Source organism: Oryctolagus cuniculus, chromosome 7 (assembly GCF_051225735.1).
Source record: "Oryctolagus cuniculus isolate XC-2025 breed Fujian yellow rabbit chromosome 7, ASM5122573v1, whole genome shotgun sequence".
Classification (NCBI taxonomy): domain Eukaryota; kingdom Metazoa; phylum Chordata; class Mammalia; order Lagomorpha; family Leporidae; genus Oryctolagus; species Oryctolagus cuniculus.
Window position 1 is genome coordinate 93,871,749 of NC_142873.1, and position 24,834 is coordinate 93,896,582.

The following is a 24,834-nucleotide window of genomic DNA, read 5'->3' on the forward strand; positions in this document are numbered from 1 at the left end:
AATCATTCACAGAGAATTTCATAATCCAATTAGAGCTATACAGTCTAGCATTACTCACTTAATTGCTTTAGTTCTACCTCATGTATTTCTGAAAGAAATAAATTCTCTACCACACTGAATTTCCACTAAAGTATTCAATTAAAATATGCCCTGATTCTGTTACCATTTTTTTGTATTTTTTTGATGCTGGAGAGGATGTATTTTTTTAACTTTTATTTAATAAATATAAATTTCAAAAGTACAACTTTTTGATTATAGCGGCTTTTTCCCCCCATAATCTCCCTTCCACCCACAACCAACCCATCTCCCACTCCCTCTCCCATCCCATTCTTCATCAAGATTCATTTTCAATTATCTTTACATACAGAAGATCAACTTAGTATAGACCAAGTAAAGATTTCAACAGTTTGCACCCACACAGACACACAAAGTATAGACTACTGTTGGATACTAGTTTTACCATTAATTCACATAGTACAAAACATTAAGAACAGAGATCCTACATGGGGAGTAGGTGCACAGTAACTCCTGTTGTTGATTTAACAATTGACACTCTTATTTATGACGTCAGTAATGACCCAAAGCTCTTGTCATGAGCTGCCAAGGCTATGGAAGCCTCTTGAGTTCACCAACTCCGATCTTGCTTAGTCAAGGCCATAGCCAAAGTGGAAGTTCCCTCCTCCCTTCAGAGAAAGGTACCTAATTCTTTGATGGCCCTGTTCTTTCTACTGGGATCTCACTCACAGAGACCTTTCATTTAGGTCATTTTTTTTTTTTTTGTTTTTGCCACAGTGTCTTGGCTTTCCATGCCTGAAATACTCTCATGGACTTTTTAGCCGGATCCAAATGCCTAAGGGCTGATTCTGAGGCCAGAGTGCTGTTTAGGACATCTGCCATTCTATGAGTCTGCTGTGTAGCCTGCTTCCCATGTTGGATTGTTTTCTCTTTTTTAATTCTATCAGTTAGTATTAGCAGACACTAGTCTTGTTTATGTGATCCCTTTGACACTTAATCCTACCATTATGATCAATTATGAACTGAAATTGATTATTTTGTCTAGTGAGATGGCATTGGTACATGCCACCTTGATGGTGAATTGGAATCGCCTGGCACGTTTCTAACTCTACTGTTAGGGGTAAGTCCAAGTGAGCATGTGCCGAACTGTACATCTCCTCCCTCTCTTATTCCCATTCTTATATTTAACACGGATCACTTTTCAGTTAAATTTAAACACCTAAGAAAATTATGTGTTAATTAAAGAGTTAAACCAATAGTATTAACTAGAACAACAAAAAAAAAAACTAAAAGGGATAAAATAGTAAGTTGTTCCTTGACAGTCAGGACAAGAGCTAACCAAGTCATTGTTTCTCATGGTGCCATTTCCACTTCAACAGGTTTCCTTTTAGGTGCTCAGTTAGTTGTCAAAAATTAGGGAGAACATATGCTATTTGTCTCTTTGGGACTGGCTTATTTCACTCAGACAACTCTTTTATTTGCCAATTTAATTTCCTTTGGATAAATTCCAAGGAGTGGGATGGCTGGGTTGTATGGTAGGGTTATATTCAGCTTTCTGAGGAATCTCCAGACTGACTTCCATAGTGGCTTGACCAGTTTGCATTCCCACCAACAGTGGGTTAGTGTCCCTTTTTCCCCACATCCTCTCCAGCATCTCTTTGTTGGTAGATTTCTGAATGTGAGCCATTCTAACAGGGGTGAGGTGAAACCTCATTGTGGTTTTGATTTGCATTTCCCTGATTGCTAGTGATCTTGAACATTTTTTCATGTGTCTGTTGGCCATTTGGATTTCCTCTTTTGAAAAATGTCTGTTGAGGTCCTTGGCCCATCTCTTAAGTGGGTTGTTTGTTTTGTTGTTGTGGAGTTTCTTGATTTCTTTGTAGATTCTGGTTATTAATCCTTTATTGGTTGCATAGTTTGCAACCCATTCTGTTGGTTGCCTTTTCACTCTCCTGACTGTTTCTTTTGCAGTACAGAAACTTCTCAATTTGATGTAAACCCAATTGTTAATTTTGGCTTTGACTGCCTATGCCTCTGGGGTCTTTTCCAAGAAGTCTTTGCCTGTGCCTTATCTTGCAGGGTTTCTCCATGTTCTCTAATAATTTGATGGTGTCAGGTCATAGATTTAGATCTTTTATCCATGTTGAGTGGATTTTTGTGTAAGGTGTAAGATAGGAGTCTTGCTTCATGCTTCTGCACGTGGAAATCCGGTTTTCCCAGCACCACTTGTTAAATAGACTGTCCTTGCTCCAGGAATTGGTTTTAGATCCATGATTCTGTTCCATCTTTAAAAATTCTATCTTTATTTTTGGATATTTCCTGTCATATATGTGAAACACTTCTTCAGAAGACATATATAAATTATAAAAATTATAAAATTTTAAAAATTATAAAATCTATATAAATTAGTGTATTAAAAATCAAGAGTGAGCAAAATACAAAAAGAAAAAAAACAAAAAGTGGGTAAAATAAAAATGAGAGTAGAATATTAAGACAAGGATATTTTAAACACACAATTCATCAGGAGTACAAGATTAGTATAATTGAGACTCATATTAAGATCTAAGTATCTTAACTGGCAAGATATAAAGGAAGAAATAATTTTATGGCTGTTAAAGACAGAGAAGAAGGGGCCGGTGCCTCGGCTCACTTGGCTAATCCTCTGCCTGCGGTGCCGGCACCCCTGGTTCTAGTCCCAGTTGGGGCACTGGTTCTGTCCCAGTTGCCCCTCTTCCAGTCCAGCTCTCTGCTGTGGCCCGGGAGTGCAGTGGAGGATGGCCCAAGTGCTTGGGCCCTGCACCCGCATGAGAGACCAGGAGGAAGCACCTGGCTCCTGGCTTCGGATCAGCACCGCACACTGGCCGTAGCGGCCATTTTGGGGGTGAACCAGTGGAAGAAAGACCTTTCTCTCTGTCTCTCTCTCTCTCTCACTGTCTAACTCTGCCTGTTAAAAAATATTAAAAAAAAAGAGAGAGAGAAGGGAGAACGTGAGGTCTTTGGGTACAGAAACTGCTCCTATCACATGGGATACCATGAGAGAGATTATAATGTAATACATATAGTGTGATGTAACATGTAATATACAATGGTTGGGGCCGGTGCTGTGGCATAGCCGGTAAAGCCATTGCCTGCCATCCCATATGATCACTGGTTCAACTCCCGGCTACTCTACTTCCATCCAGGTCTCTGCTATGGCCTGGGAAAGCAGTAGAATATGGCCAAGTGCTTGGGCCCCTGCACCCACCTGGGAGACCCGGAAGAAGCTCCTGATTTATAGCTCCTGGCTCTTGGCTTTGGATCAGCTCAGCTTCAGATTAGCAGAGTTCTGACCATTCTGGCCAATTGGGGAATGAACCAGCGGATGGAAGACCTCTCTCTCTCTCTCTCTCTCTCTCTGCCTCTCCTTCTCTCTGTGTAAGACTTTCAAATTAATAAATAAATCTTTTAAAATATATACAGTGGTTATGAAGCATACTAAAATGATAAAAATCTGGGTTTGAGGGCAGGTCTTTAGTGCAGTAGTTAAGGGACTACTTGGGACATCTACATCTCTTTCGCGTTTCTGCCTTTCAAATAAAATATTTAAAAATAAAGAACTGGGTTTGAACATTAGTACTGTTATGTAAACTGTAAGCTTCAGTTTTCTCACGTTAAGGTAGATTATTTTTTAACTGGATAAAAGTTTAAAGAATAAATTATATGATGCATGCAAAGCAATTGAACGTGAACAGCAAAAGTTACCTTTTTTATTTTAGTTATTTACTTGAAAGATAGAATTATAGAGATAGAGGAAGAGAGAGATCTCTCATCGACTGGTTCATTCCCCAAATGACCACAAAGGCAAGGCTGGGCCAGGCAGAAGTCAGGAGCCTAGAATTCCATCCAAGTCTTCCAGGTGGATGGTAGGGGCCCAAGCACTTGGGGCATCATCTGCGTTTTCCAGGCACATTAGCAAGGAGCTGGATTGGAAGTGGAGCAGCCAGGGCTGGAATAAGGGCTCACAGAGAATACTAGCATCACAGGAGGCAGCTTTACAAACCACTGCACCACAATGTCAACCCCAAAAACTACCTTCAAAGATTGCTCCTCTCTCTGTAACTCTTTCAAATAAATAAAATAAATTTTAAAAAAGATTGCTCTACAGAGTAAGTGATGCAATTTTTGTGAAGTAAGCCATCACTGAAAAGAACCAGTAGAGAACAAAAGGTAGCAGCTCTGGCAGGGGCAGCTGGGACTCTGGGGCAGCTGGGACTAAAGGGTGTGTTCAGATTTCTACAGAGTACTGGTTCCAGTATTGCTCGGCTGCAGCATCCGCTCACCATTAAAACCAATGACTGCACGCTGTTCTATCTCTAGTCCAGTGAAAAGAATTCATTAAAATTAATGAATGGAAATCAACTAATATCATTCAATCCGATAGTTCTGATTCAGTGGCTCATTTGATCCCCTCACTCAGCAGAGCCATTGTCTAATTATCCCCACTAATTGTAACAAAGCAGGGCCTTAATCATCAGCCAGGAAGCCAGCCCCGCCTTTTGCTGCTCTGTCTTGGTCTCCCACACTGTAATTAACAAATTGCCAGTGACTAGATCCAATTAAATGAGCTCAGTCTCTATTTTTCCTAGTCATCCATTAAGCAACAGCTTTCATGTAATATTGTCCACTTTGAAAACTCTTGGTATTCTCTGTTTTCTTCAGTATACCTTATCAACAGCGTGATTGGACTTAACAGAAGTAAGAAGCAATTTGCAGCCCTCACTTTGGGTTGAAACAATATTATAAGTAGCTTACATTTATTCATTCATAATGTTTATTCTCAGGACAGCGCTATCAGGCAAGTATGATTATTAGCCCAATACTACAGATGAGGAAATTGAGGTAAGAGAGGCTTAGTGAAAAAGAAAGAAATGCTTGTGTGCATCAATTTGCTGCAAATACAGTGTTTTGCTTTAAATATTTGTCAAACAAATTGATGAGGATTACATACTGCTATAATTTTAATGATTTTGTAACTATTTCAAAATTTCCATAAGTAAAGATTTCCAGAGTCTCAAAGTAAATACTAAGTAGGAGCTTGAGCGCAAACTCAGGCAGTAATGATTCAGAGCCCACATTCATAATCAAATTCTGCTGACGGAGTGCACAGCGAAGATATCCAAAGAAACTGTCATCGCTCTAACAAAATTAAAATGATTATAGAGAAAAGAAATACATAAGTATGGAGCTTTCCTCAAAAAAAAGAATCTGTCCATTCCCTGTCTTCAGGAAGGTTAACTCTCCTTCCTCTGTGCTCATCCCAAATCTTTAATGATTTGTACTTGCGTCACTATGTACAGAGCACCTATAAGTTGACACTGTGCTAAACATGGGATGCAGTCCTGTTCTCTCACAACTAACGAATCCACACATTAGGACAGTACATTGCCTTCATGTGCTTCTTAACCTCATGCCAGCAGCCAAACTCATGCTTAACAAAGCCAGTGTGGAATCAAAGCTAAAACATGTCTCACCATGAATATTAAGAATGAAAGATTCTGCCAAAACTTAGAGCACAATTATTGTACAGTGTTGCCCATTTATGATATACACTCCATCATGAATTCATAATATGTTATCACATTATAATTTTGTACACTTTATATATTAAAACACTTTATGCATATTTATATTTTATTACATTATATATTCATAACATTTATCACATTACAAGTTCATTATAACTTCTATAACTTTTCCTCATTCCTTTTTAAGCCAGTCCATTTCCATAAAAATAATTACATAGTATTCCATTCTTTCACAAATTAAAAAATATGTATGAATGTTCTATTGAAATTCTCTGTTTCATGGTTTACAGAGGTCACTTCAACAGCTCTCTTACTTGTGTTGTCATCCAAGATGGAGAAAGAAGAAATCAGAGGTCTCAAGCCACTGAGCTCCATTCCACTCAAATCCATACATTTTTCATTGTGGTGGATAAGCAAAGTATATCTCTATGAAGTCATATCCATATACTGATTAACAACACAGGTCCTGGCACCAGTGTTCCTGTTGCAGCTCCAGCTTTGCTACATATTTGTTGTAACCTTAAGGAAATTACAGTTGGGTCTCCAGCCTGGAAATACAGGAAAATAAAATGATGTCAGTATTGAACATGTACAGGCTTTTAAAAATCATTGTTCCCCAAACAATATAGTATAACGACTATTCACATAGCATTTTTATTGTAGTAGTTATCGTAAATCATCCAAAAGTGATTTAAAGCATTCAGTAGGATGTGCAAGAAAATCCTATACCATTTTGAACAAGGCACTTAAACCCCCTTGGATACTGGGGCTGCTGGAACTAACTCCCCATGAATATCAAGTAGCCACTGTATTTGATCTCTCTGTGCCTGCATCTTTTTGATAGGAAAATGAGGAATAATAACATACTTCTTCTAAGTGCTGATAGTTCCTGGTCTGCACCAGCGTGGGAACTCTGGCTCTTAAAACTTTGAAATATTTTGGCTATTGTGAATGGTGCAGCTTTTCCTTTGATGATTGTATGTGGACCTTGCCTGTGTTACTGCTGAACTATGGTCCTTTTTGCTTTCTGTTTAACTAGTGGGGAACTCTTTAATTAGTGGGGAATTATGCCTTTTACCATAACGCTAATTGAAAATGTTACCTAAAAAATAAAAGCAATTTTAAAAATATTTAAGTATTTTCATGCCAATAAATATCTGGCTACTCAAGCACCCATACACACACAACTTCCACATAGGCCCCTACCCTGGGGTCACTTCTATAACCCACAGTGCTGCAGCTAAAAAATTTAAGCCTTGGATTACCAGGGTTCTCATGGCTCTGCTTCAGATTCATGGTATGAATTTATCCCAGTGGAACACAGCCCATGCTTATAGGCTAAGTATCTTGAATTTTACTTCAACATACCTCATGAGGTTGCCGCAAGAAGTAAATAAATTTCACACTTATTACAGAACATGTTCAATAAATGTGTGGTGCCACTTTAATCACAATGATAGGTAATATAATACAACAACCACACACACATGTACACACATATACACTTACATATATTACCCCTACTTTCAGATTTCCAAGGACTCTCTATACTGTCTTCCTTAATAACTGTAATAGATTACACTCTCACCAATAGCAGATTATAGTATGTTTTTCCCTACATCCTCACCAGCATTTATTGGTTTTTGATTTCTGTATGAGAGCCATTCTAACTTGGGTGAGATGAAACCTCACTGTGGTTATGATTTGCATTTCCCAGATAGATAATGATCCCAAGCATTTCTGTATGTGTCTGTTGGCCATTTGAATTTCCTCTTTTGAAAAAATGCCTGTTTATATTCTTTGTGCCCATTTCTTAACTGGATTATTTGTTTTGCTGTTGCTGAGTTTCTTGAGTTTTTATTGATTCTGGATATTAATACTTGATCAGTTATATATTTTTTAAATTTCTCCCATTCTGTCTGTAGCCTCTTCACTTTGCTGAGTGTTTCCTTTGCAGTGCAGAAGCTACGCTTCTTAGCTTGTCTATTTTTTATTTTATTGCCTATGCTTCTGGGGTCTTTTCCAAGAAGTCTTTGTCCAAATCAATGTCTTAATGTCTTCCTCTAGTAATTTGATGGTACCAGGTCATAAATAGATTTAGATCATTGATCCATTTTGAGTTGATTTTTGTATAAAGTGTAAGGTAGTGGCTTTTTTTCACACTTCTGCACTCAGAGATCTAATTTTCCCAGCACCATTTGTTGAAGACATTGCCCTCTCTCCAGGGATTGATTCTAGCTCGTTTTTCAAAGATTAGTTGGTTGTGAAAATATGGATTAATTTCTGGAGTTTCTATTCTGTTCCATTGGTCTACATGTCTATTTATGTGCCAGGCTGTTTTGATTATAACTGCCCTGTAACAAGTCTAGAAATCTGGTATTGTGATGCCCTTAGCTTTGTTTTTTTGTTGTACAAGATTGCTTTAGCTATTCAGGGTCTCTTGTATTTCCATATAAATTTCAGCAGTGATTTTTCTGGATATGATAAGAATTGCATTTGATTGTGATCTCTTTGAATCTGTAAATGGCTTTCAGTATTATGGACATTTTGATGATACTAATTTTTCCAATCCATCAACATATAAGATTTTTCCAATTTTTGTGCCTTCTTCCATTTCTTTCTTAAATGTTTTGTAATTTTCATTGTAGAGATCTTTGACTTCTTTGGTTAAATACATTCCAAGGTATTTAAAAAATTGTGTAGCTATAGTGAATGAGACTGATCTTACAAGTTATTCTCAGCCATGGCACTGTCTGTGTGTACAAAGGCTATTGATTTTTATGTGTTGGTTTTATATCCTGAAATGTTACCAAACTCTCTTATGAGTTCCAAGTCTCTTAGAGGAGTCATCTGCAAACAAGAATAATTTGACTTCCTCCTTTGCAATTTATATCCCTCTGATTACTTTTTTTGCCTAATGGCTCTGACTAAAACTTTTAGAACTATATTTAATAGTAATAGTAAAAGTGGGCATTCTTACCCGGTTATAGATCTTAGTGGAAATGTTTCCAACTTTTCCCCATTGAATATGATGCTGACTGTGGGTTTGTCATAGTTTGCCTTAGTTATGTTATGCCCAATTTGCTTAAAGTTTTTATCATGATAGGATGTTGTATTTTATCTAATGCTTTCTCTGTTTCTATTGAGATAGTCATATTATTTTTATTCTTTAATTTGTTAATATGATGTACCACATTTACTGATTTACATATATTTAGCCATCATCTCTGCACTTGGTCCAGGAGAATGATCTTTCTGATGTGTTGTTAGATTTGATCTGCTGAGTATTTTTGCATCTATATTTATCAGGGATATTGGTCTAGAGTTCTTTTTCCTTCTTGTCTCTTTTTCTGAGTTTTGAGTTAAGGTACTTCTGGCCTCATAGAATGAATTTGGGAGATTCCCTGCCTTCAATTGTTTTCAATAGTTTGAGAAGAATTTGAATCAGTTCTTCTTTCAAAGTCGTAGAATTCAGTAGTGAAGCCATCCATTCATGGGCTTTTCTTTGTTGGGAGGGTATTTATTATGGATTCAATATGCATCTTAGTTATTGGTCTGCCTAGCTTTTATATGTCTTCATGACTCAATTTTGGTAGATTGTATATATTCAGAAATCTATGCATTTCTTCTAGATTTTCCAATTTGTTTGATATTGCTGTTTGTAGAAATTCTTGATGATTCTTTTTAATTCTGTGGTATCCATTTTTATATCTCCTTTTTCATCCCTGATTTTATTAATTTGGGGTCTACTCCCATTTTTTAAGTTAGTTAGGCCAATGTTGTTATGTTATGTCTTCATTTGTTGTTATGTTAGGTCTTCATTTCACTGAACTCTTATATTTTTTGGCTTCAATTTTCATTATTTATACTCTAATTTTATTTTTTACTTTTTCTTACTAATTTTGAATTTGGTTTGTTATTGTTTATCTAGGACCTTGAGATGCATTGATAGCTCATTTATTTGATGACTTTCCAATTTCCTGATGTAGGCACTTACTGCTTTAAACTTCCCTCTTAACACCATTTTGGCTATATCCCATAAGTTTTGATATGCTGTAGTGTCATCTTCTTTCATTTTTCAGGAATTTTTATTTCTCTTTTGATTTTGTCTATGACCTATTGTTCATTCAGGAACATGTTTTATAGTTTCCTTGTGTTTGCATATTTTCTAGAAATTCTTAAGTTGTTAATTCCCAGCTTCATTCCATTGTGGTCAGAAAAGATACATGGTATGATTTTGATTTTTTTTAATATGCTGAGACTTGCTTTATGGCCTAATACATCTCCTGTCCTGGAGAAAGCTCCATGCACTGATGAAAAAATGTGTGTTCTTCAGCTGTGGGATGAAATGTTCTGTAAATAACAGGTCCATTTGGTCTATAGCATTGATTAGTTCTATTGTTTCTTTGTTGATTTTCAGTCTAGTTGATCTGCCCATTGAAGAAAGTGGGGGTGTTGAAGTCCCCTGTTACTGTTGTGTTAGAGTCTATGTCTCCATTTAGATCCATGAACATTTGTTTCAAACAGGCAGGCCCCCTGGCACTGAGTACATATATATTTATTATAGTCACATCTTTCTGTTGAATTGATCCCTTAAGCATTACATAATGCCCTTCTTTGTCTCATTTAACAGTTTTTGCATTAATGTCTATTTGTCGCTTATTAGGATAGCCACACCTGCTCAGTTTTGCTTTCTAGTAGTATGGAATATGTTTTCCAATCCTTTCACTTTCAGTCTGTGTGTACCTTGGTTGGTAAGGTGTGTTTCTTTTAGGTAGTAAATAGATGGGTCTTGTTTTTAAACCATGCAGCCAGCCTATATCTTTTAATTGAAGAATTTGTGCCATTTAAATTTTTGATTATTATTGATAAGAAACAATTGGACTCCACCATTTTTCCATACATATTTCTAGTGTTCATTTTTATTTCCTTTGTACTTTTACTGGATGATTTCCTGCCTTCACATTCTTTCATAATATGTGTAATACATTCTTTTTTTTTTATCTTTTATTTAATGAATATAAATTTCCAAAGTACGACTCATGTGTTACAATGTAATACATTCTTAAGAATCATTTGTAAGGCTAGACAAGTGGTGACAAATTCAATTCAGTTTCTGTTTGTTTTTGGAAGGTCTTTACTTCACTTTCATTTATAATTGACAGCTTTGCTGGCTACAATATACTGGCTTGACAGTTTCTTTCTTTTCGGACTTGTACTGTGACTCTCCATCGTCTTCTAGCATATAGGGTTTCTGATGAAAAATTATCTGTTAATCTAATTGGGGATTCTTTGAAGGTAATCTGGCATTTCTCTTGTGCACATTTTACAATCTTTTCTTTATGTTTTACTGTTGAAAGTTTAACTATAATGTGTTGTCATGAAGGTCTTTTCTGATCATGTCTATTAGGAATCCTATGTGCTTCCTGTGCTTGGATGTCCCTTTCTTTCTCCAAATTAGGGATGTTTTCTGCTGTTATTTTGGTGAATAGACTTTATAGTCCACTCTCTCTTTCCATGCCTTCAGGAACTCCTCAGGCACATATGTTTGGTTGTTTGATAGTACTCCAATAAATCTTCAAGAAATTTTTCAGTTTTTGTAACTTTTTATTTTCTATTTTCCTTTTTTTTTGTCTGACTGAGACATTTCCAAGGATTTGCCCTCCAGCTTATACATTCTTTCTTTTGCCTCACAGAGTCTGTTGCTGTGGCTCTCAGCTGAATTTTCTATTTAACATATTGAATTCTTCATTTCTAACATTTTACTTTGATTTCTGTGCAATATCTAAATTTCTCCACAAAATTTTTCACTCATACCATGTATGGATTTTAATCTAATCAATTTGTTTCTCTATGTTTCTGAGCAATTTTATAATCATTCCTTTGAATTCCTTTGCAGGCATTTCATCCATCTCTTCATCTTCTCATTCTGATATTGGAATGTTGTGTTCCTTTTTGGGATTCTTGGTATCTTCCTTGTTCTTGTTGCATGTACTTGTACTTTGAGGATTTGTGGAAACACTTGTTGGTTATCTCCTCTGATGGGTTTTAACAAACAAAATGAAACCGCATACAAATGCATTATCTGTCCCCTCATGTTTATTGCAGCTCAATTCACAAAGCTAAGATACGGAATTAGCCCAGATGTCTCTCAAATGATGCAAGGTAAAGAAAATGTGGTATATATACACTATGTAATACTACTTAGTCATAAAAAGAATTAAATCCTATCTTTTGCAACAAAATGGATGCAACTGGAAGCCATTATACTTAGTGAAATAAGCCAGTCCCAAAAAGACAAACATCATATGGTTTTCCCTCATTTGTAATAACCAATATATTTGAGTGAAATTGACAATTTAATATTTGATTGTTGTTTACAGCCCTGTTTCTACACTTGAGGAACGATATTTTTCCCTCTTACTATTTGTTGAATGCTTTGCTTAGAAAATAATAAACTGAGAGCCAGCGCCGTGGCTCACTAGGCTAATCCTCCACCTTGCGGCGCCGGCACACCGGGTTCTAGTCCCGGTTGGGGCGCCGGATTCTGTCCCGGTTGCCCCTCTTCCAGGCCAGCTCTCTGCTGTGGCCAGGGAGTGCAGTGGAGGATGGCCCAGGTGCTTGGGCCCTGCACCCCATGGGAGACCAGGAAAAGCACCTGGCTCCTGGCTCCTGCCATCGGATCAGCGCGGTGCGCCAGCTGCGGCGGCCATTGGAGGGTGAACCAACGGCAAAGGAAGACCTTTCTCTTTGTCTCTCTCTCTCACTGTCCACTCTGCCTGTCAAAAAAAAAAAAAAAAAGAAAGAAAATAATAAACTGAATAAACAATAAAAAACTGACAGTATTTCATCATAAAAATTAAAAGAAAGAATAAAAAAGGAAGTAGGGTGGAGAGTGAGAGCTTGGGCAGAAGGAGGGTAGGGTGGGAAGCATCACTGTGTTCCTAAATCTGTATATACAAAACACGAAATTTGGTTCACGGTGTACAAATAAAAATATAGGAAAATATATTATGCCTTAATGTTTCTTAGTTATTACATAACATCAATCCTTAAGGCTATTTGAAAGATAAACTAAGTGCTTCTCAGTAAAGTTAAGCAATGGAAAAATTTCTGTAAAAAACTCAAGTATAAATATATGTACTTTATGTACTTGTTAATTTTAATAATAAAAAACAAATAGCATTTCTCAGAATTACAAATTTGATGGGGTTAAGAGTATATACAACAATAAGTGATGCTGTTCTATGTAGACTTAGTTATAATTTTTTTCCAGTGTAAAACATGACTCTTTCTACTATAGTATTTGCAAAATGTCTTTCCTTAGAGCCCAATGAGAATGTGATTAAATAGTAAGATCTTTAACAGCATTGGAGAGCAAAAGCAAAGTTTCTAAATCATAGTACAGAGAAAATTTTTAAACATTGGACTGGGCCAGCACCACAGCTCACTAGGCTAATCCTCCGCCTGCAGCGCCGGCACCCTGGGTTCTAGTCCCAGTTGGGGAGCCGGTTCTGTCCCCATTGCTCCTCTTCCAGTCCAGCTCTCTACTGTGGCCCGGGAAGGCAGCGGAGGATGGCCCAAGTGCTTGGGCCCTTCACCCACATGGGAAACCAGGAGGAAGCACCTGGCTCCTGGCTTCAGATCTGCACAGTGTGCCGGCTGCTGCGGCCACGTGGGGGGTGAACCAACAGAAAAATGAAGACCTTTCTCTCTGTCTTTCTCTCTCTCTCTCTCTCTCATTGTCTAACTCTGCCTGTCAAATAAATAAATAAAATAAACATTGGACTGAATACTTGTTTGAACAAAAAGCTGAAATCCATAGATCAACCCTTAGAAACATTTCATTTTAAAATCCAATGGAAAAAAACGTGTTTATAAAGTGAAATCTTTTTATGATTCTCCCAGTGGTCCCCAGGCATCTAAATTCAAACAGATTTTACAGGTGTGTGTGTGCATGAACATGTGCACAGTGAAGGGGTAGGGGTAGCTGAAGCTGTCAAGGTGAATTAACCATCTATGAATTAGAAGTGTTCTTTTAAAACCAAAAACTATTAGAAGCATTAACAGACTTAACCGCAAATGTGCTATTATATTATCCTACCATCATTTTCTCTCTAAAAGCATTGATGACTGGTTTTATGATTCATAGCACTAAAAATTCATCATTGGTATTTTTATGAGGCTTAAGATAATTTTATGAAAGCTGAAACTTACATCCTAGCTATCTTCCAGAAAACAAAGGTCTGGGGATCTACCAACATCATTCCAAAACCCAGGGAAGTAGAACAAATGATTCAGAAGGGCCGAAAGCAGAGGTCCAAAAACTCTGGGAGGATCCCCTAAATCACGGTCTTTCTCAGCAGCTGCAGGAGGCCAGCCATAAAGAACAGCAGTCTGGCACTGAAGGATCCTGTTCTCCACACACCAGGTCTGCGGGGAAAGAGTATTAAAATACTCTGAATTGGCAGAAGATTCCAGATACATGCTTGAGTCTCACTATCATTTTCCTTATTAAAAGGAGTAAGAAGTAAAAAGTTTCCATTTGATGATCAGTCACTGATTATCAAGCAGATTTTGAAAATATGTATGATTCCAATGAAATGTTCTTTTTATTCCAGCTTTTAAAAAATAGCAGCTTAGGGGGCAGCATTATGGCACAACAGGTTAAACCACTACCTGAACATGGCATCCATATGAGAGCAGGGTCTAGTCTCAAATATTCTGCTTCTGATCTGGCTCCCTGCTAATGTACCCCAAAAGCAGTGGATGATTACCCAAGTTCTTGGGCCCCTGCCAAATACCTGAGATACCCAGATGAGGTTCCAGGCTCCTAGTTTTGCCTTCCCCAGCCCCGGTCATTGAGACCATTTGGGAAGTGAACTAGCAGATGAAAGATCTCTCTTTGTCTCAATCTTTCTCTTTCTTTCTGTAACTCTCCTATCAAGTAAATAAAAAATCTTAAAAAAAAAAAAAAACTCGACCATGGAAAATGGAAAATCAAGAGTTTGATATCAATACAGATTTTTTAAAATATAAGTTTTAAAAAATTAAAATATATAAATATGCAGCATTGTTAGGCTGAAACTATCTCCCAAAAAATAACAAGATAAATGTTCATGAAGAAAATATATGTTTACAAAGGTAAATTCCTGTTATGTTTTAATGAATATTACAGTATAAATGTGCACCTAAAAGAATAAAATACTGGGGTCAGTGCCATGGCACAGCAGGTTAATCCTCTGCCTGCAGCGCCAGCATTCCATATGGGCACCAGTTCTAGTCCCAGCTGCCCCTCTTCCAATCCAGCTCTCTGCTATAGCCTGGGATAGCAGTAGAAGATGGCCCAAGTTTTTGGGCCCCTGCACCCACATGGGAGAGTGGGAAGAAGCACCTGACTCCTGGCTTCAGATCAGCACAGCTGTGGCTGCTGCGGCCATTTGGGGAGTGAACCAATGGAAGGAAGACCTCTCTTTGTCTCTTTCACTGTCTGTAACTCTATCTCACAAATAAATAAATAAAATCTTTAAAAAAAAAAAAGAATAAAATACTGTTTCAAAAAAGTCAGATCGCAACAAGTCACTCCCTTATTCCCTCTTTCCCTTCCTAAAATGAAAAAAATATTAATCAAAAGATCTTAGAAATATGAAACATAACTAAAAGGTAGACTGAATATTCAAAGCAGAGAGAACAACAGTGAACAAAATAGAGAAGGATCTTATGATAACATAAGTCAAGAAATGTGTGTCCTAACAAAAAGCCATAGGTTGGGCCAGAGCTTCTCTGATGCTGTGCCATGGCATGCTAGGGTGTCAGGAAGGTATGGCGAAACACTGAACTCTCCTTGGTCAATTGCCAGGGATCTCTGTCAGCTAGAATAGGGGGCAGGTTACTTCTGCTGGACAGTTAGCTGCTCATTTACCCTGCTATAAATACTATGATTTTTTTTAATTTGTTCTAAGTTGTGAGAAATATTGGAAAGGGAATCAGAGTCAAGTTTCAAACCTAGAACTCACACCCCTATTTTTTATTTTCTGCCCAATACTCTATGCCTTTTGAAATTTAGCTTCCCTGCCAGGAGAGCAGCCATTTTCATCATCATAACTTTCTAATGGCTACATTCTGTCTCTTTAACCAGACAGTGAGTACTCTGTGATAATTTATCAAATTATATACTTCGGGTTTTTGTGTCCTTCAGCACATATATTCCCATTTTGAAAGTTTTTTAAAACTCATGATTCTTTCTGCCTTGTAAAAAAAATGACTCACAGGAGCAAAATTGAAATCAGAAAGGCTAGTTAGAAGATATGTTTGCTTGATTGTAGATCATTTTCTAGTTCTAAAGATGGAACAAAGAGCAAATGTATTCCTCCTATTGCACGAACATTTATGCAGGAGGTGGAGACTCCCAAGGGAGTAGTACACCAAGAGCCAGTGTTAAATGTTTCCTACCATCTCCCTAGGATCAGTGAGCAGGAAAGTGAAGGGGCTCAGACAGGGTATGGGAGAGCTTGCATGATTGACTGTGAAGGAGAGTGGGTTGAGAACTTTCTAACAACACTGGTCCTGTGGTCAGCGAAGAATAAGATTGATCCAGAGAGTCAGCAGGTGCAGAATAAGTGGTATCTTGTTGCCTCCAACTTCCCTGAAGATACTGCCAAAGACAGCTGATTTTATGGACCTAATTTGGTGTCATGTCTTTATATATTAAGGATCTGCCCTTGGGCTGGCACCGTGGCTCACCAGGCTAATCCTCCGCCTTGCGGCGCTGGCACACCGGGTTCTAGTCCCGGTCGGGGCACCGGATTCTGTCCCAGTTGCCCCTCTTCCAGGCCAGCTTTCTGCTATGGCCAGGGAGTGCAGTGGAGGATGGCCCAAGTACTTGGGCCCTGCACCCCATGGGAGACCAGGAGAAGTACCTGGCTCCTGCCATCGGATCAGCACGGTGCGCCGGCCGCAGCGCGCCGGCCGAGGCGGCCATTGGAGGGTGAACCAATGGCAAAGGAAGACCTTTCTCTCCGTCTCTTTCTCTCTCACTGTCCACTCTGCCTGTCAAAAAATAAATAAATAAAAATTTAAAAAAAAAGGATCTGCCCTTCACAAGAGTAATCTATATATCCTTTGAAAGCATCCTATTGCATTTCAATAATATTCTTATTGCAAACATAGCATTTGCACTTAAATTCAAAGTAATATGGTACATTGTTAATTTTCTTTCTATTTTCTAGAGGCATAATTTAATTCAATTATGTGATGAAAGGAAGAAAGTGTCATTAAAATCTGGCATTTAAATGAAAAGCAGGCCTCCAAATACATCTACTGATATTGAAGTCTCTGCAGAAATCCAGATGGGAGATAATAGACTAAGGTATAAGCAAAAGTGATAAAATGGATGAATGCACACAAAATATATTTTGGGAGTAGTAATGACAAGACTGCATGAGAGGTGAAGGAAATAGAAAACAAAAATAATTTCTAGGTTTCTATATTTTAAACCGGACAGAACATGGTACCATTTATTGAGATTGGGAAGGTATGTTTCAGACCAGGGTACAAGAATATCAAGAGTTTTGTTTCGAATGTTGTAAAATGTCTAAGAAGAGATATCACAGATGGAAATATCAGGTGGGAAGCTGGACATCTGAGCTCAGAGGATCAGTGAAAGGCCTGATACAGAGACAAACAATTTGAGATAGTTGAAATGTAGACAATATTCAAAGCCATAAAAAATAGTAAGATAACAGAGGGAGAATTGAAGAGGAAAGCCACTAACATGTTGAGCACAGTAGAAACAAAGAGATTGCTACATAAATACAACATAGAGATCATTAATTAAATTATTAAGTACCTCCATTTGTTATTCAAAAACATGTTTACCTAAAATAAAGATTTTTTTCTTGTTTTCAAAAGGGAAGTGACAATTTTTCTTGTTATTACAACAGCAGATATTTAAAACTTCAGTCATGTGCATAATTGCAAGAGTAGTGGTAGGGCATATCCTCACACAGGCACCAAGTCAGGCACAGTAAGTAGCTACTAATCATTAGTGAGAGAATTCTTTCCTACCTAGAGCACTCTTCCATGTCTTGGAGTTAGGCTACAAAGTCAGCAAACCTCAACTCCATTTACTCCTCTATTAAAAAAAATCAGGATTAACCTGCAGTCTAATTAAAGCTAGTCACCAACTCCCGGCTTGAGAGATATCCGCATTTCCCTTAGAACTAACAGAAGAGACTAGTTAACTAAGGGTGTACATTCCTAAGAGCCAAAAATGTGAGTTCTTAAATACAAACCTTGGAGGCGCAGATCTATTTCAGTCACTGCACGTGGAGGAAATGGAGGTGAGGAGGAGGACACAGACACTTCCCTGGCCAGGCAGACCGAAAGCGGTAGCAAGGACGAAACTAATGTGCCTGGCGGTGGGGGAGCCCCTGGAAGCACAAAATGTCATCCCACCTGTGCTGTTCACAAACCTGAGGCTTCCGGGTTGTTTTGAAGGTCACAGCGTCTGGTGTGACAAGGTAGAAGACAATTAGCATTTCAGGATTGCGTAAGAAACCCTGGTGTTTCCTGCCTAATCAGACTTGGTGCCTATCTGCTTTTTCCCTTATATTAGAGAACATAAAGATTTTAATCTTCGCTCCCTTCCCCACCCCCACCCCCGGGGTTCTTAGAACAACCCTTAGTTAACAATTCAGCTAGCTGTTAATGTTTCAAGGAAGCATAGGATTAGAGGTATGTGAAAAGTGTATATACCTGAGGGAAGACTGGGGCAGTTCAAGGATGTTGAAAATCAGCAATAACCTAAAGCAAAAACTATCAAATGTTGAACAAAATCTACCCTATCTGAATTCTAGTAGTTAATTGGCTCAAATGGAATCCACTGAACTACCCCTAAAAATTAAAAACACCTGTTATTTCATTCCCTATGAAATCTAGTATAAATTTAAGACCAGTATGTCCCTCTAGTTGTACAAATGTAATTACACTTAGCAAGTTGAGATTAACAGAGATTTTAATTGCCTGTATATCAAAAACAAATATTTATAACTGGGTCTGAAATGTTAAGTAATTCATCAAAACTATACTTCAAATTTACTTAACACAATTCTAAGATAATACCAAGCCTAAGGCTTATCTGTGTTCTCAACTTGCTGAGCCTTCATTGATTAAGTGATAAATTAAACTGTTGACTGTTAGTGTAAACTCAAGAATAATCACTGTGGAAACCAATATTTGCAAGTCTTTTATAAGCTGATTTTAAATACTCAAATATTTTATTTTCCAAACATTTTGAAAGTTGTAAAAGGCTTAATATTAGAATGCTATTGAACCACTGGTTTCTTTACACATCTGATTATTTCAAAATTACATATTTTAACAGTTATATAGACACACTGTATGGTGCATGTGGGTGCAAAATATTATCTACTACATTATTAAAAGTACAATGATTCATATGTCTTGACATTTTAGTCGTATTTCAAGAGGTGTACAGATGAGTGTCTTTCTTCCATTCCTAACTTCTTGAGAATTTCTTCCAGGATTAAGCTGCTCCAGTAATCATTGCTCTATAATGTGGCCTTTGTTCTATAACAACCAAAATCATAAAATTTCTTTATTAAATAAATCTGTGAATTTTTACATTCTTCCTTTCACTGTTCCAATGTTTTTCCAGACCTTTCAATTTTATCACAGAATTTTTCTATGAGTCAACATTAACCAAATTCCTGAGACTCATGCTTGGTTTTTAGACAGCGTTGCTTCCCAAAATTTTCACCAGTGATTTACTATTGTGCTAAAAACTAGAAAATCCTGTTTGAATTTATAAGTAAATTTTAATATTCTGTATCACACATGTGAGTATAATGTGAGTTTATATGTGTGCACATATACACATATATGTCCAATGTTGCTAACAATTGCTAACTTTCCTAGCACTTATTAACTTTACTAGCTCATAATGTAATATATTGCAATGTATTATAAGAGTAATATACATATCCCACAAGCAATTATGTTGTCCTACCTTGACTTTCATTTTAGATTCTTATCAGTTCTATATTTTGGCTTATTTTCTAAGCCTGTTATTCATGAGTCAGAATCACAGAACCTGCTGCCCCTACATAAACAGAATATAATTTAACTGTGCAGCCAAACCTTGACTGGTAGGGCGAGGTGGGTAGGTGGGGGAAGCGAGAGCTGCCAATTTTTTTTTTATCAGTTGAGCAGCAACTGAGCCTCTACTGTTGCTGAACAGGCCGGCCATAAAGACCTCTGGCATGGTTCCATTGCCTTGCAAGCTCTTTGCTGGTGAGGGACCATGGTCACACGGTCTAGTGAACACTGTGCCCATGAATTTATGCTCACGAAATAAAGGATACTTCTGCAACCCTATGGAGCACTGGCAAGGGATCTCACTCATCTTTGCACACTTACTTCCTAGCACACAACTTGTCTCACAAATGCTTGAGGAACGCATAAAGATAATGAAGACAGTGTCAATAGTGTATTCAATACTCCATTATAATCCTGTACCTCCTTTCCATCAATTTAATAACTCAAAATGTTTTCGGTTTCCGTAATTCTTCTCACTTCCCAATCCCCCTAAATGCTTCAAATGAAAACTAACTTGTCATGGCCTTCAATTTTAAACATGATCTAGGCTCCAACTACCCTATAATATTATATTAAAGACACAAATCAAAAGGGTAAAACACTTATCATTTACTAGAAAAGTCAAGTTCTGAGAAAAACAACTATCATTATTTCTCAGGTCAATAAAGAAAAGGAAAGGCAGCAGAGGATTTGAATAATTTGATAAGCTTGATTTATTACTATATAGTATTTTGCATCTGACAAACACCCATTCTTTTCAAACAGCATGGAATTGTATTTAAAAAAAAAAATAGAGTGAATTGGAAAGGAAATCGTAATAAACGCACGTGAGAGACCCATATGGAGTTCCTGACTCTTCCTGGCTTCTACCTGCTCCAACCCTGGCTGTCTCTCTTTTCTTCCCTCCTGCACTCCTCTGTCATTATGCCTTTTAAGTAAATAAGCCTTCATTATTAAAGAATTATCAAAATCACCACAGAAAAGGCTGAGAAAACATAGACTGATTCCAAGAAATAAAATCATAAAAATTTGTCCCATCCTAAAAGTCATCAGGCTTTTAACAGCTACCATCATTAACAGTATTGGCACTTCATAGCACTTTGACAGTTAACAACTACCTCACTCCATTTCATAATCAAAGAAGCAGACAGGGGCAGTTAAGTTGTCAGTGTTCCCAAGGATGATGAGTGGCAGGCCTAGCATTGGAAGATGGACTATGAAGAGATGACAAACCTCATCTTCATAACCTCTGCATTAAGTGCAGGAATGATTTGCCGTTGACAGAACATTGCTTTGAAGAATTAAAGAAGAAATAGCATAGGATATTTCAGTAAAACTTGAAAGGCATTTGATAAAATAAAATTATCAATTCCTGAAGGAAAAATGATAAAAAAAAAAAACACTTAACTTCCTTTACATGAAAAAAAAAAAAAGATTTCTCAGAAGCCAACAGCACAGTATTCAAGGTGAAACAGGAGACAAAGTTCCTCCAACTGGCATTAAGGGAGGAGATGTCCACAGGTATGTTTAGAGCAAATAGTCTAACCCAGAACAAATAAGGTTACTAACTAAACAGATTCCTTCTTTCTGGAGGATTTCTCAACAGTCTCATTATGCTAATGTTTTATTCTGTGACTCTCCTGCCAGGGAACTTAGTGTGCTATTTCCTAAGCCTCTCTGATACCTGAACACTCTGTTCCCCTCTGTGGGAACCGCTGTCCATAGCTGCAGTTTAGAAAAGGCTGCATTACAGCACTGAAAGCATCCTCACTAATTACTGAGACACAATAAGGATTCCCACCATGATGACTGTGGTTCAGCATTATTCTAGGTGGCTTAGACAATAAAACGAAATAAATATAAATAATAACCATAAATAAATGCAATGAAAGGAAAATAAGAAATAACTATTGGGAAGAATTTACAACTTATTACTTGTAAATTTTATGATTTCTCACATAGACAATTCAAGATTAAATTATGAAAAGCTAAAAAATTAGTAACTTAGATTGTTAGATATAATTTAAGTATTTATATAAATTGATCTTTACTTAAAAGAGCTTACAACTTTTCCAGATGTAGTTAGTGAGCAAAAAAAAATCAGGATAAGAAGGAAGTAAAATCATCAAAAGTGCATAAAGTATTTAATAATACCTTTAGTCTTATCTCAAGAGTAACAATAGGAACTAGAAGAAAAGTACATTTGTTTTGCTTATGAATTTTATATTGTCATGGAGAATTGCATCAATCCATGGAAAATACCATTAGACATAATTCTGCACCCAACTAGCTGTGCAATCTTTGACAATGTGGCTTTCTGCAGTCCAAGATTTTAAAGAATCTCATGATTAAAAGGAAAATTTTAGGTCACCTAGTACAGATCAAAACATCACCCAATTATTTATACCCTGATTCTTCATGTCGACACCGGAGAATTTATCATATGAAAGTCCAAAACTGCACAATAGTGCTCATTGCACACTTCAGGATGAAACTAACAATGTCAGTATGCTTAAACATCTACTGTTCAGAGAAATTATGGTGCACCAGCTTATGGAATACTCAGCTTTTCTTAAAAATTATTTGAGCCTCTTTAAAATTATAGAAACCTTTTTATTTTTATGAAGTTCAATTTATATATTTTTCTTTTGTGACTCGTACTTAGTGTTATATTTAGGAAACCATTGCTTAACTCAAGGTCTTGAAGATTTACTACTATGTTTTCTTCTTGAGTTTTATGGTTTTGACTTTCGCATTTGGATCTAAGTTCCATTTGGGGTTGATTTTTTAATAGGATGGGAGGAGAGGTCCCAAGTTCATTCTTTTGAGTGTGGGTACAGTTGTTCCAGTGCCATTTTTAAAGAGGTTGTTATTTCCCCTCTTGAATTGTCTTGGCTGAATTTCTTAGGAACTCAATCACTCAATAGCAAAAAGAAAACAATCTGATCTTAAATCAGGCTAAAAATCTGAATAGACACTTCTCAAAAATGACTTACCTCAAACGGTAGAGTTAGAAACATACCAGGGGATTCCAATTCAATCCCATCAAGGTGGCATGTACCAATGCCATCTCACTAGTCCCAGTGATCAATTTCTGTTCACAATTGATCATAATGATAGGACTAAGAACCAAAGGGATCACAGAAACAAGAATAGTGTCTGCAAATACTAGCTGATAGAATCAAAAAGGGAGAGAATGATCCAACATGGGAAGTGAGATACACAGCAGACCCATAGAATGGCAGATGTCCTAAACAGCACTCTGGCCTCAGAATCAGCCCTTAAGGCATGCGGATCCGGCTGAAAAGCCCATGAGAGTATTTCAGGCATGGAAAGCCAAGACACTATGGGGGAAAAAAAAAAAAAACCTAAATGAAAGATCTCCACGAGTGAGATCCCAGTGGAAAGAACGGGTCATCAAAGAAGGAGGTACCTTTCTCTGAAGGGAGGAGAGAACTTCCACTTTGACCATGGCCTTGTCTAAATATGATCAGAGTCGGTGAACTCAGGGGGCTTCCATAGCCTTGGCAGCTCATGACAAGAGCCTAGGGTGATTACTGAGGCCATAAACAAGAGTGTCAATTTGTTAAGTCAACAACAGGAGTCACTGTGTACTTACTCCTCATGTAGGATCTTTGTCCTTCATGTGCTGTACATTGAGATTTAATGCTATAACTAGTACTCAAACAGTATTTTTCACTTTGTGTTTCTGTGTGGGAGCAAACTGTTGAAATCTTTACTTAATGTATGCTAAACTGATCTTCTTTATATAAAGAGAATTGAAAATGAATCTTGATGTGAATGGAAGGGGAGAGGGAGTGGGAAAGGGGAGGGTTGCGGGTGGGAGGGATGTTATGGGGGGGAAGCCATTGTAATGCATAAGCTGTACTTTGGAAATTTATATTCATTAAATAAAAGTTTAAAAATGACATTACAAATGGCTGACAGAAAAATGAAAAAATTTTCAATACCACAATCCATTAGTGAAATGCAAACCAAAATTACAATGAGTTGCCACCTCACACTCCTGTCAAAAAGACAAAACATGGCAAGTGTTGGATAGGATGTGACAAAAAAATCCTTACATGCTTCTGTGGGAAAGTAAATTAAATTAGTATAATCATTATTAAAAATGGTGTGGAGGTTCTTTAAAAAAATGAAAAGTAGAACTACAATTCCAGCAGTCTCACTACTGAATATGTAGCCAAGGGTACCGAGATCAGTCTAAGAAACATCTGCACTCCCACATTTATAGCAGCACTATCCACAACAGCCACCGTATGGAGTCAATTTAATTCCATACATGGATGAACGGATAAGGAAAATGTGGTGTTTAGACACAGTGTAATAGTATTCAGTCATTAAAAAAAGAATGAAACCTTGTCATTTACAATAACCTTCATGAGCCTGAAAGACATTATGTGAAGTGAAATGTCAGATACAGAAAGTGAATGCTGAATGATTTCACTCACATATAGAATTTTGAGATTTTGATCTCATAAAAGCAGAAGGGAGGCCGGCGCTGCGGCTCAACAGGCTAATCCTCTGCCTAGCGGCGCCGGCACACCGGATTCTAGTCCCGGTTGGGGCGCCAGATTCTGTCCCGGTTGCCCCTCTTCCAGGCCAGCTCTTTGCTATGGCCCGGGAGTGCAGTGGAGGATGGTCCAAGTGCTTGGGCCCTGCACCCCATGGGAGACCAGGAGAAGCACCTGGCTCCTGCCTTCGGATCAGCGTGGTGCGCGGGCCATTGGAGGGTGAACCAACAGCAAAGGAAGACCTTTCTCTCTGTCTCTCTCACTGTCCACTCTGCCTGTCAAAAAAAAAAAAAAAAAAAAAAAAAAAAGTAGAAGGGAAACATGATTACCAGGAGCTATAGAAGGTAGAGGAAAGATGGGGAGAGGTTGATCCATGGACAAAATTCTTCAGTTAAATAGGAAAAATAAGTTGTGATACTCTATTGCATAGTAAAGGGACAACAGTTAACAATAATGCATTGCATATTTCAAAACAGCTAGAGAGAGGACTTTTTAACATTCTCACCACAGAGAAATTATAAATGTTTAAGGTATGAATATACTAATTATCCTGACTTGATCATTATACAATGTACACATGAATCAAAGCATGATACTGTACC

The 24,834-nt window shown here is 37.5% G+C and overlaps 1 long non-coding RNA gene across 1 annotated transcript; it reads right to left on the reverse strand.

Moving 5' to 3' along the window:
- Window positions 1-278: 278 nt before the first annotated feature.
- LOC127493434 (uncharacterized) lies at window positions 279-18,090 on the reverse strand. Its single transcript, XR_016237267.1, has 3 exons — window positions 17,873-18,090; window positions 13,797-14,012; window positions 279-6,127 (listed from the first exon to the last, which is right to left on the reverse strand). It is a non-coding gene; the product is annotated as an uncharacterized LOC127493434 (long non-coding RNA).
- Between the last annotated feature and the right edge of the window lie 6,744 nt (window positions 18,091-24,834).